Source organism: Watersipora subatra, chromosome 4 (genome assembly GCF_963576615.1).
Source record: "Watersipora subatra chromosome 4, tzWatSuba1.1, whole genome shotgun sequence".
Taxonomy (NCBI): domain Eukaryota; kingdom Metazoa; phylum Bryozoa; class Gymnolaemata; order Cheilostomatida; family Watersiporidae; genus Watersipora; species Watersipora subatra.
The window spans coordinates 43911806-43926074 of record NC_088711.1 but is presented as its reverse complement, the minus strand read 5'-3'; the positions used below and the strand labels follow the sequence as shown (position 1 = coordinate 43926074).

At 35.5% G+C, this 14269-nt stretch overlaps 1 pseudogene; it reads right to left on the bottom strand.

Moving 5' to 3' along the window:
• Positions 1-9106: 9106 nt before the first annotated feature.
• On the bottom strand, positions 9107-13871 carry LOC137394278 (uncharacterized; annotated as a pseudogene).
• Positions 13872-14269: the final 398 nt, after the last annotated feature.

Here is a 14269-nt window from a genome sequence, read left to right as displayed (position 1 = left end):
TTGACGCGAGTCAAATGCTGATTGGCTAACAATTTGGCTAGACCGAGCAAGCAACATTCAGATAAGCGCAGTTATGGTAAAATCACTAACTAGCAGTCATGGTAACTATAGTAACTAACAATCAATAGCGCGATAGAGAAGACAAACTATGTTCAATAGTGTAAGTGTTCAGCTACAGAAACAGTCAGAACAACTGTGTGATTGGTCATAAATGCATTTACTGTGTATATACCTTTTTATTGAGCAATTGAGCAAAAAATTTTCTATTAAAAATGTTTTACATATACTGCTACTAAAAAGGATAAATCAATAAATCAATAAAAATATATTGCCATGTGATGTCATAAATGCAGAAATAAATATTTATACAAAGAAGATTTGAAACTACTAGGTTTTGGTATACATTTTGTCTCTTTTGACAAAAGATTAAAATAATTAGCGGTATAATCGTTAAGTACATCTTTGGGTAAGTACAAAATAAAATAAACATGCCGTAGATATCTGGTACCAGAGAATTGAAACATATGAGTGATGTATGAAGGAGTTAACCCATTCAGTATCTGGAATCCAGCAATGTTAGCAAAATATGTTAACATATCTGTCAGTGATAGAGAACATCTAATGTTCTAAACAAAATACATGAAGGTAACATTTGAGATTGGATGTTGGTGTAACTTTCTGGCGTTTAAATTAAAATATTACTATGATTGGAAGTTTTGATTTTCAAAATTTTATTTGTGATGTAGGCATAGCAAAAGCCCATTAATACAACATAAAATGGAAATAAGCTTAAATCACAAGGTGATGGTTTATCTGGATAACAACATCAAATAGTCTGAAAAGTTCCATGCAAAATATTCATCAAAGTTAAATATTCTAAACTATTTAAGCTTACATAAAATTCAGTGCCATTTAGGTGAGCCTGAATAAAAATTTTAAGTTTTAGTAAATTTTTATTGTTTGGTTATATTTTGCATTTTATTGAGGTAAAATTCTTAAAAATGTTTTTCTTAAATAATAATTGTAATGCAACGAAACTCTACATCTATGAAATACTTCACAGCTGATTAATTATCGCTGTATAAATAAATAAACATACTTTAAAAATTGCGTATTGATCTTTTGGTAACACATCTTAGAATTTCGGTCAAAAGTTATCGAAACAATGCTGAGTGTATATTAGTCATAGCCAAAGGTTCTGTCGAAAGAGGAAAGTGTTAGGGGATTTTTTATAACTTCATGAAATGATTTCTTTGTGTAATATTATTACAACGGTTCACACCTAAAACTAAGCAATCTGAATAAATAAATCATTGATCTAACTTATCTTCTTCCTCATAGGACTTTGGGGGAACATACTCCTTTTCACATAGGTGTGCCAATACATACAAGAGAGGCATTACTATTATATGGGTATATAAAAGACTTCCTAAAGCAGTGCAGCATAGTTAACCTACTCGTATGTAGAAACAGTGTCATGTGACTCCACAGCGCAATCTACTGCAAAAAAACTATTAGCTAACAATTTGCGGATTGGTGTTCGAATGAGCTATACAACCAACTGGGCCTACATGTACTTTCAGTGCCTGTCTGCTTAGGTGTTCCAACACAAGTATATGTAGAGTCAATCAGCAACCAGCAAAGACTTCTTCCTATGAGGTTAAGGAGTAATTGGAGACCTATATATTATAGTAATTAGTTCAACTATGATCTAAAGTAATGAATCTCATTTTTTCAGTGTTTGTGCGGGTTTAATGCTAGTATAGTTTATAATATTACATAACAGCCATATTATAGTGAGAAAAAAGTTATAAAATTAAATATTGATATTGTGGTACATGGGAGTCAATTTCCTTTGTGGTCTAATTCTCATTAAAAACTAAACTAGAAATAACGCAACGGATAATTTTTCGGGAGTTGTGTGCACATATGCATTTATCATAAATCTCCCAAACAATCGCTTTGCTCGTGTTTGGTTGTGGGATTACCAATCCAGATTGCATGTGTTAAGGTTTAGTTTTCTTACAAAAAAATAAACCTTAAAACAGGAAAAATAAAGTACCATGGCATTCAAAGAGGTTTTACTCTAAACTGATAGCTACTTTCAAATTGTCAACTTTTTCATAGGCTAAGTACTTTGCAGACAAGCACAGGTAGGCCACTTGGCACAACTTTTATCTCACTTTCTATATTCTACTGAGCTTATAGTTCCTTATTTAGCTTCTGCTTCAGCGCGTGGGTTTGTCTGTCTGTTTGTAGTTGGTTCACATAGGAAAAGGGGATCTGGTAGCCAAACAGGGCCTAAGAATAAATACCAACAAAGTATTTGGCAGCGGGCATTGTCACTGGGTCATTACAGAGGTTAATCACAGACCTCTCAGTTCTCTCACTGCTGACTCTGAGGTTAGTCTCTTTAATGAGATCATACGCAGTGAAGAGATCACTGTAATATGCTACTATTTCTTATTAATTGTTCTTTTTAAGACAGTGGATGTAAAATAGTAATAAGCAATAAATAAACTTATATAAAAAATATTTGGATGAAAATAAATATTAGGATTGAATATAAATATTAGAATGAACATAATTAATAGGATAAATTTAAATATTAGGATAAATTTAAATACTATGATAAAAATACATAGATATATGAATGAATGTAAATACTAGGATAAATATACATAGATATAGGAATAAATGTAAATATTAGGATAAAAATACATAGATATAGGAATAATTGTGAATATTAGGATAAAAATACATAGATATAGGAATAAATGTAAATATTAGGATAAAAATACATAGATATAGGAATAAATGTAAATATTAGGATAAAAATACATACATATAGGAATGAATGTAAATACTATGTTAAAAATACATAGATATAGGAATGAATGTAAATACTATGATAAAAATACATAGATATAGGAATGAATGTAAATACTATGATAAAAATACATAGATATAGGAATGAATGTAAATACTAGGATAAATATACATAGATATAGGAATGAATGTAAATATTAGGATAAATTTAAATCGATGTCTATAAATCTCAGTGTTTATTTTTTGTTACCATCTCTGTGTCCAGTTGTAGCAATTAAAATATAACAATTAAAAATTGCCTCGCAGAGGATTTCAACTCATAACAATTATTATTATCATGATGACTAATCATGGTTATGATTAAATCACAAGTCTACAAGCAAGGGAGCATAACCACTAGACTAAGCCATTCTTATCCTTTCCTATTGCTCTTACATATAAGTATACCCTTACCACGATTGCGCACCCAAATTATGCACTTGTTTTTAACAATTAATATTCCATTTTACTATTGTTGTTTTTTAAAGCCTATTTCCATCATCACTTATTTTTTTAATTTGTTTTATTCAAATGTGCCAGTTTAATTTACATTTTTATTTCTAGTTTCTGTAAATCTGTAAAAATTATCCGGAGTTGGAATTGCCTCTATATTCTCTCTCAATTTGATCAGATGAAGTATCGAACAAAGGAAGTTTGGTATCTCATTTATACGTTAGTACCATTATCGAGAAGTACCGGTATCGTTCATCAAAATTTTCAAAACAACGAGCATCTGCTGCAGCAATAACGTTTTTATACCTTCTATGTACTCATTGTTTGCTTGTTCTTTTAATTTATTTGAATTCAACAAAAACACTTTTCTCATGATATGAAGTTTAAAAGTTATAATGGTAAATGTTGTATATGTTATATTAAAATCGGTTTTCTGCTTAAAAACTTTTTTATTACTCAAGCAATGCCGGGCATTCAGCCAGTCTTTAATATAACAAGAACAGTGTTCATCAGTCAGTAACCTGGTTTGAATCTAAGACAGAAGCCACCGACGATTTCATGACCCAGTCTGTCAGAAGCTCTGCTGAGAGCATTATGAAAAAATTGCTTTGCAAGGGTAATTCCATGGGAAGTGTCAAATTAAAAAAGAGCGTGCTACCATTACTCATGACAATGTCTCACAGTGCACAGTGCTGTCTCTAGGAGAACCTCAAAATGTGGAGGTGTTCCCTGATTTCTCGCCAAATCAACTAATAGCAGACAATGATGAAGGGTTATGATGAAAGTTATGTTTGGCAGCAAAACAACTTTCCGCTGGCATTAATGTTATGTAGCTTATCATGATGAAGAGGAAGTTTCTGTCACACCGACTACTCATTTTCTGCGGGGGTGGGGAAGGGGTTGTGTACTCTCATTACTTCCGTTTCTTAAGCCTTGCCCAGAGAATTTACTGACACACGCCAGACCCCCCCCCCCTTTCCCTATCCTACGAGATTATCTTTCAGTCGCTAATGCTAATACCTGTGTACTTGTACATATATTTATATACTCAATAAATACCCGGCATTGCATAAATAATAAAAAGGTTTTGCACAGAAAATTTATTTTTATTTAACATACCACATTTATCATTTTAAACTTTAAATGGAGGCGTTTATCTCTTGCGTTTTGTTTTTGTCATACTTGTGTCCAGTTTTAGTTATTAAAATATAGCAATGAAAAATCCACTTGGTACTGCGATTAAACTTGTAATCTCCAGTTCGACAGACTGATATTTATCCAATACACTACGCTGTCCAACTGGCTATCCTACGAAATAAATTGTCTACATAGCACTACATGCGCATGGCATAGCACTTTATACTCTAAATATAAATATAGATATTTATATCTATTCTTATTTTTATACATGTATTCTAATGCATTCAGTTCAAGTTGTGGTTATAATATATAAATATGATATACCTAAATTTTATTAATAATATTCTGATCCGTAGTATTGTTCTTACTGCTCATTGTAAATTATGTGGTTATATATTTACAGTGTATTCATGTTATGCAATGTTTGCAACCATCTGCATTAAACTAGCTAAACAATATTTATAGCTGCCATCTGACATACTAACAAAACATTGTCATACGATTTATTGTTTTACACGCAACAAACTATATACATACTTGTTGGTAATGTTCAATATGCAAGTTTTTGTAGTTTTCATATTCCCAGTTTTTCACCTCATTGCTAACTGTTACATATTTGTAAGCCTAAAAAACAAGCAACTAAATATATCCGGAAAGTAGAATGTTTTAAATTGAGTTAACTTGTCACTATCAATGACAGTTCAAAAAGTAATGACATTTGTCTATCAACTTCAATTTTCTTCGGTATTTGAGGTGATCTGACTGCCAGGACAATTAAAAACTAAAAACGTCTGCTACTCGGTGAGTAAGAAATTTTAAATTGTGTTAAATTGTCACTACCAATAACAGTTTATGAGAGGTCGAGTAGTCTTGTGACCAAGGTCACCAGATTTGGCAATCAACTGGTCCTTATGATAGCAGAATGAAAACAAAAGCAGGTCAGTATTTTGATATTTTTAGGCTCGCTATTATTGCACCAAATTTCTTAATCAACAATGACAAATTACTCAGAATTTACAGGAGCTACTGCAATGACTCTGATATCATAAAGCCTATTTAAAAATAAACATGGACCAATTTTTACTAGATTTTATTAGAAAGTATCTATATTTGTTCATCATTTGCGGTTGTTTTTGATATTTGAAGAAATCTAACTGCCAGAATGTTTCAAGATTAAAATCGACAAACGCTCAGAAAAATGTATGAGCCAAAATTATGTCACTAGCTGTTATTATTGTTATAGCTTTTTTCAACTATTGTGTTCCAGTTGCAGCGCCATGCATCTCTTTTCTGTTGGTCTCTTTGCAACTATAGATGCCATAAACGCACCTTCGCTTGGTCTGACCATTTTACTGCTGATCAAATTTTGTCGATTTTAATCATGAAACATTCTAGCAGTTAGATCACGTATCAGGTCAGCTCATTATGCGTAAAAGTCTTCAGGATGTTATTCTTGTGTTAGATATAAAACCTTTGAGAGTACTGCCAGTCTATGGGTCTAGTGTGAGAAAAGGGAAATAAACACATACTTTGGTATGACCGATATTCAACCATTTCTCCTACTACCAAAAAGCGATGCCTAGTAGTATTTTAACTATCAGCAGTCTGCTGAATAATAACAAAAGCTATAATTTTTTTGGCTACAAACCACAAAGCTTGTTTTTATTCTTGGAATGCATGTCTAGCTGGTTGTAGTTTTGCCTCTAGCTGCTGATGGAGTTGTAATACCTTGTTTTCATTTAAACCATGTTAATAGTTTGTAACTGACTTGCTGCTTATATTTTATTTTGGAATGCTTAAAGTTCAGTCAAAAATTAAATCTGAAGCAAAGCCAAAAGTATAAATATATATATATATATATATATATATATATATATATATATATATATAAATATATAGATATATATATATATATATATATATTTATATATACTTTTGGTCGCTTTTTGATCAACTCTCACAATCAGAGGCTGCTGTCACTGAACCATCAAGAAACAACTAATCCTGGCTGCAATTGCAGGAATAAGAACACCTGCCCATTACCAGACAATTGCTTAGCAAAATCAGTGATATACCAGGCAAGCGTAACTACCACTGATAACAATAAACCTGCAGCCACATATGTAGGGCTAACCGAAAACAGCTTCAAAACTAGATATAACCTTCACAAATCCACATTCAAGGACATTTCTAAACGCTACTCTACCGAGCTAAGCAGCCACATATGGGAACTCAAGGAAAGCGGCGCTGACTACAACATAGCCTGGAAGATTTTATCACACGCCAAGCCATACTCTAAAAGCACCGGAAAGTGCAGATTATGTACATTAGAAAAATATTTCATCATTTACAGACCTGAGAAGGCAACTCTTAACAAACGTAGTGAACTTATATCTACATGTAGACATGCTAAGAAACACCTTTTACGAAATAGCATTACATAATAGATCTTATCCATCTAGCTTTTAATACCTGAGCTTTTATTTCAGCTTACCAGCTAATGCAGAATCTTGTGTATAGTCCTCACTAAGCATTTTATCTGATGAGTGTTACACACCTTTTGTGTAATACGAAACTTTTAGTAATTTTTTGCTTAGTCAAATTTTAATAAATTTCTTACCAAATTTATATATATATATATATATATTTATATATATATATATATAGATATATTTAAATATATCTATATATGTATAGATATATTTATATGTATATATATATATATATGTATAGATATATCTATATGTAACTAAGATGAGAGATGTTTTTTCCTACTTGCAAGAGCAGATGTAAAGTAATGGTGATTGTGAAATTTACCAGATCAAAAAGCTGTATACCCAAGTCGGAGTCTGATGATTATTTGAAAAGCAGAGTATTGTGCAGTGTGCAAACAGGTCTAATTTAGCAGGTTTATATGTAAGTGATGGAGAAAACGACATAAAAGCTGAGAAGGTAACTGGAGTTGCTTCCTTTAGGTAATTGGAGCTACCTTCTCTTTAGAAAGTGCTCACAACGGAAGTCATTGTCAGTCAAGAGGTTTTTGAGAACCAACCCTTTATTCATGACATTATTATTGATCCTTGATAGGATCAATAGTCATGTCATGTTCATTGTAGCTGAGGCCCATATCGAGTTTTTGGAGTTGTTTTTGGACAGAGATAATTGGTTTATTGACCAGTAAATCCCGTAAAAACTAGAAATTATAAAAAGTAGAATATGATTATGATGATGTCAGCAGTGGATAAAATGTATGAATAAAATATGCAAATAGAGTATGCGGGTATTACAAGAGGTAAATAAAACAGATGTATATGTCATGAATAAAAATTAACATACCTCTATTCTCCTCTCATTGGAGCCTTGCTAGTACTTAGGAGATATTTAAAATATTTATCCAACAGGTATAATTGCTTGAAAAGTCTCTATTATAATAAAGGTATCATGTTCATAAATTGATAAATAAAGTTTTGAAGAGCGAACTTGTAACGTTGCCGTCTTGATGAGTTGTAGAGACTGATCTGGGTGAGTTGCTGCCGTGTATTTATATGGTGTACCAGGCATGTAAAAAGTTATAAAAAATGGTTAATGGGTTACTGTCATGAGCTGAACATTTGGTGCACCGATTCCCGCAGACAACGTCAAAGCAGAGGCAATAAAATGGGATATAAACCCACCCAATTTTAAGAGTCGCTAAGCCAAGCTCCAGAAATTGCACCAAAATAATTGCTGCTCCATTGATGGCACCCAAAGCAAAGAATGCTAGAACTGGCTAGATTCGGAAGCATGAATCAGCCCAAAATAGCCCATTAGACTTCAGGTGACATACTGCACTGGACTAATTAATTTAACACAAGGGGCAGTCAGCTACACTCCCCCCATTAATTTGACGACGGAAGTCCAAATTAATAAACTGAAGCTAACTATAATATAGAAAGAAATAGAAAGCAACTCCGAATAAAATACTATACCGCCATTAGAATATTGATTAAAAATGTGAGATTAAAATAAGCTCAAATTACAACTATGCACAAAACAGACAAACAACCACTGTTTATGAGTCAGCTGGTCTGTGCAGGAACACAAGTTTATGAATCGGCCGATCTAAGCAAGTTTCATTGCTGACTCTTTTACCTTTGCTGGTTATGTTTGCTGCATTACTAATTCGTACACTAACCTTTCTAACTAAACCATCCGTGCTAGGATACACTGTATCAACCCTAGCTAGTGGCCATTCGCGATGTATTTTGTCGTCCTGCAAAACTAACACAAGGTCACCGACCGCAATGTTGTCAGTAATTTTCCGCCATTTTTGTCTGGCTTGTATGTCATGCAAATAATGATTGCGCCATTTGGTCCAAAACTGATTTGCTAAACCCTGAACGACCCGCCAGCGTTTTCGCGAAGAAACATCATGGTCATCGAATTTCCCAGGTGGTGGGAGAACAACTTTAGTTTTCATGGCGAGAATTTGATTAGGGCTAAGTGACAGAGAGTTAAAATCATCTGAAGCTGTGGTTAAAGGTCTGCAATTCATGATAGCCATGACCTCATATAGAAATGTGCGAAAAGTGGCACTATCAAGTTTAGTAGCATGGACTGTGAGCATTGAATTTAGAATGGACCTGATTGTTCTGATATGTCTTTCCTATGAACCACCCATATGACTTGAGTAAGGGCTGTTAGTGACCCACTCGAAACTGTTGGTTATGGCGAAGCGAGATACTGTATTTGTACCCTCTTTGAGAGTCTTGGCAAATTTGTTAGCAGCACCTATATAATTAGTACCTTGGTCAGAATGTAGCTGTCTGATAGGACCACGGATTGCGATAAAACAACGTAGAGTATTTATGAATGCATCAGTAGATAGATCATCTACGAGTTCGATATGAATCGCATGAGAGGCCATACAAGTAAAAATAACACCATATTTTTTCAATTCTTTTCGGTTCTCTTTTACGTGAAAAGGACCAAAACAATCGCTCCCGACGTAAGTGAAAGGAGGATTTTGCTCAGTACGAGAGATTGGAAGGTTAGTCATTTTTTGATTAGCCGTTGGACGCCGTATTTTTTGACATGTTATGCATTGGTGTATAAACGATGCGACAATGGAATTACATCCTAAGACCCAGTACCCAGAATTTCTGATTTCGGCCATGGTCATGCCTCTACCTTGATGCATAACTTTCTTGTGACAATAATCGATCACTAGATTAGTAACGGCGGATTTCTTTGGGAGCAATATCGGGTGTGTTTCGTCATAAGAGAGGTTGGAGTTCTGAAGCCTACCACCTACTCGTATTAGATTGTCAGAATCAATGAACAGACCAAGTTTTGATAAACTGCTGTTTGAAAGAACTTTTCCACATTTTATTTGTTTATATTCATCCCAAAAGACATCTTGCTGTGCCCATTTCATTATCTGAATTGTGGCCTTCTTTTGCTTTGCGATGCTGGATAGAGTTACACTTGGATTCAGTTTACGCTGTACGCCAGTTTGCAATCTGACAATTGCCCTAACAGCTGATTTTAGCGTTGAAAATGCGACAAGTCTAGATACCATGGGTTTGTTTTGATTAGGTTCAGTGACCATATTGGCATGACAATTAGCTTTTACTTCAGGATTCTCACTATTGAGATCAAAGCTGGCTGAGGTTAACATGATTGACAGGTCAGGCTGCCACAGGAAGGCTGGCCCTTGAAACCAGCAGGATGCTAATAAACTATCGATAGAAGCGCCCCTAGATGCAATATCTGCTGGATTGAGTTGAGTGCTTACGTAATGCCACTGACAGGCATCACTAAGATCATGGATCTGTTGTACTCTATTTGCCACATATACGTGAAAGCGTTTAGTTTTATTTTGGATGTAGCCTAAAGCTACTTTTGAATCTGTCCAAAAGAACTCTTGTGTAATGTTTGGGAGTTTGAGATCAGATTTGAGGGCTGCTGCCATCTTTGAGGATAAAACAGCTGCTTGGAGATCTGCACGAGGGATTGTAATTGCCTTATTTAAGGGAATGACTTTGGATTTAGCTCCTAAGAGCGTTATATTGATTTGACCAGAGCTATTCACAAGCCTAAGGTAGGAGCATTGACCGTAGCCAAGAGTACTGGCATCTGAAAAATGATGTAATTCTGTTTTCACTACTTCACCAAAATCGGCTGGGTGTATGCAATGAGTAATTGAGACTTTTCCAAGCGAGTTCAAATCAGATTTCCAAGAGAACTATCGTTTTACAATGTTTTCTTTGAGAGGTTCATCCCAATCAGAGCTGCCTTTACAAACGTTTTGTAGAATTTGTTTATCATGTAGAATGAAGAGAGAGAGAAAACCTAAAGCCTAACCATGAGACTACCATAAACATCACATTGTTTCACGCTGTTAATACTATTCATGGTTGACATATTTAGGGAAGTGGATTTGCCAGTTATGTTGAGGTCCCTAGCGGCATGGTTGGTTATAAAGGTAGTATCTGACATTGTATCTAACATGGCATAGACAAGAATTTCATGTTCAGGAGTGCTTGAGTCTCACAGCCAGACAGGTACAACCATAGAGTTCAGACCAGATTTGGTGTTTGTGGCATTACAGTTAGAAGAGATTTGCTCACTCTTTCCGTTAGTTCGGCTAGGTGATGGCTGTGGTAGCTCTGCCCTAGCATGTTGAGGCTTTGATTCCTCAGATTTAGGTGCATTGACTTTAGCAATAGCATTGTTCACTGTAGAAATAGATTTAGACTAATGACTAGGTTCGGGTTCAGATTCTGATTTGGTCGTCTGCCGATGCTGATTTACTCTGGATGGGGGATCATTGAAGTGCATGCTGGTGCAATGCGGACCCTGACACTTTCGACATTTGAACTGCTTTTGGCAGTCCCTTCTAGCATGCGAATCGAGTAAGCAATGGTAGCACAGTCTTTTAGCAGAAATGTATTGGCTTTTTTCAGAGCGAGAGAGCTTAGCGAATTTAAAACAGTCAGAAATTTTATGATTACTCATATCACAATAGCCGCAAAACTTGTCAGCCGTATTGGCATTAGCTGACGTTGCATGTGAATGACAATTTGATGACCTAGCCGGTCGTTTACTTGCGCTGTCTGATTGATAGGTAGGACTCGTGATTGGAGCACTGCCAGTGATAGGGTCATTAGCAATTTCAGACTCATCTCTAACAAAACTAACAAATGCTGAAAAGTTAGGGTAGCCACCAGAGGTTTTGCGATATTGAAAAACTTTACGCTTCCATTTATTGGCTAGCCATTCGGGGGAGGGGCCCTACCACACAAAGCTGTCGTCAGAATAGTCACTTTTAAAATCACTGTCGTCACTTTTAAAATCACTGTCGTCACTTTTAAAATCACTGTCACCTTTTTCAAATTGGTAACCAAAACAACCTCTTTCTTCACATTCGTTATTTTAATACAAATATCTATACTGGTGGCATCGGGTTGCGTTAAAAATCTGAAACTCGCTAGGTTTGAACTTCTGCTAACCAAAAGCATGGCTCAACCAGCGACCTTTACAAATATATTAGTGATGTTTGGGAGCGTTGCTGATTACTCCGCGAAGAGTGACAGCCGTCTTAGGTTTTTAGAGCTATATTTCTTGTACTGAAAATAGACCGAGATTGCCTTTAATAATCACTGTCAGTCACAGACTTGGAAACAGATTTGCTGTCAATGTCGTGGCATTTCATTGCTTTAGTTATTTGGCAGTCTGTAAATGCTGGGCCAGATGCTTCAAACCAAAACTAGTGAAGTTTCGGTTGACCGTGGTGATTTATGAACAAATAATAAGTTAGTAACGGTACGGCAACACGTAACAAAATTTCCGTTGGTTCTAACCAAAATCACGAAATGATTGAAACACACGGAATTATTCTGCGCTGCTAGAATCGTGCTAGCGAGCACGATCTCAGCAGCTTTTGCAATTAGTATAGTCCAAGAGACGTATAATGACACACAATAGTAAAAGTATAAGTGCAAATCAACATAGTACACACGATGCAACTGCTTAGATTGCGTTATTGAATGTATTTATTGTTTGGACGCTATAGCTACAATTTGTTTATTTTTTAATTATATTTCCTTTTTAGCAGCATAAGTTTTGTGGGAGAGAATGTCGACATCTCTAGCGCAAACAAGTCAGTTGCATCATATTTACTATGATAACTTTCTGTAATAATTTTTTTGTGTGTCGCATTATGTTTTCGGACTACATATATCTTAAAATTTGCTAAAGTCGTGTTCGCTAACTAATAATAGCGCGACTTAGACAATTACATCGTGTGTTCTATGTTGAAATGCTTTCGTATTTTTATCGTGTGTCACGGTACATGTCTTGGACTATACTAATTGCTAAAGCTGCTTGAATCGTGCTCGCTAATAATTTGTTTAATCTGTCAAAAGCGTTCGTCGACGAACTCGGTGGGCATGCACAGCTCAAATAATTCTGACAATATTGACCGATTAATTCTGCATTTTTCGTGATTTCGGCCAGAACTCCGAACCAACGAAAAATTCGTTACGTGCAGCCGTACCTTTAGTAATCCTATTTACGCAATCCTCGTCACCTACATTGGTAAATGGTCGTCTCGTCTGTCACTTTTTTAATATCCCTGTCGTCGGGTCGTCAGAATCGTCACAAAACATGGGAGGACCCCCATTCGGGTAATTTTTCAAACATTGCACGGTTTTGATGTGAGTCATTTAAAATTTGCAGTTTATCAAGAGACCCCATTGCAGCTTCGCATTGTGACAAAAAATCCGAAAAGTCTTGAATGCCTGCATTGTCCTGAGATTTAATTTTGGGCCAGTTATTTAGCCTACCACGGATTCAGTTACAGTGAAACTTGAGCCGAATCTTTCTTTGATCATTCTCTTAGCCTTGAAATACGCATTACTGTCACTAAGCAGGAAATATCCGCTTCTAGCTTTTTTGGCTGCGCCACCGACATACTTTTTAAGGTAATAGATTCTGTCTGATACAGGAATACCAGAATCTTCAATAAGAGTACGGAAAGAAATTTCCCAATCTACATAGTCCAAGGGATTTCCTGTAAAAATAGACAGTTCCGGGACCGGCAGTCGATTGCAACGCATGGCCTTAGCTATTTGATCTGCAATAACTGAAGTATCACTAACATGACTAATAGTTTGAGCTATATTACTAGCATTGGAAGCTCTGCTGGAGCCAATTGAGACCACACTAGGTTGAACAGGATGAGGTATTACCACCGACTGGATAGGAGTAATGACAATATCGCCATGCTGGGACCTAGTTTCAAGTGCGTCTTCTATTTCCTCCCGCTCCTCTGGATCATATTGTTCTAGAATGTCTGCCCTAGCCCTAAGCCGTTTCTGTTTAGCTACCAGTTGACTAGCCTGGAGCTCAAGTTGCATTCTATCCATTTGGGCCTTGAGTTCGGCCTGCTCACGCAATGTTTGTAATTCAAATTCAATGTTAGCAGCATCGATTTTGTTTCTAACTGCACGAATAGAACCTTTAGAAGAAGCGTTAGATAAGCTAATTGCTTTTTCAGACCTAGAGCGTGATGATTTTGAGGTTGCACTGCGACAGCTGACGCTGTCACTATTTTTAGCCTGTTCTGCTTATATATAATCTGACATCAATGAAACTTGCTTAGCCAAACTTTGAATTTCATCATTTTGATCAAGAGTGGGGAGTTTCATAAAAACATGTAACTCAGATTGAGCTTCTAACACAACGTTTTGAATCTGGGGAAAGATGACAGGGTTGTTTACATCACTGCCTGCGGCGACCTTGTTAAATTTAACTACACAAGAGT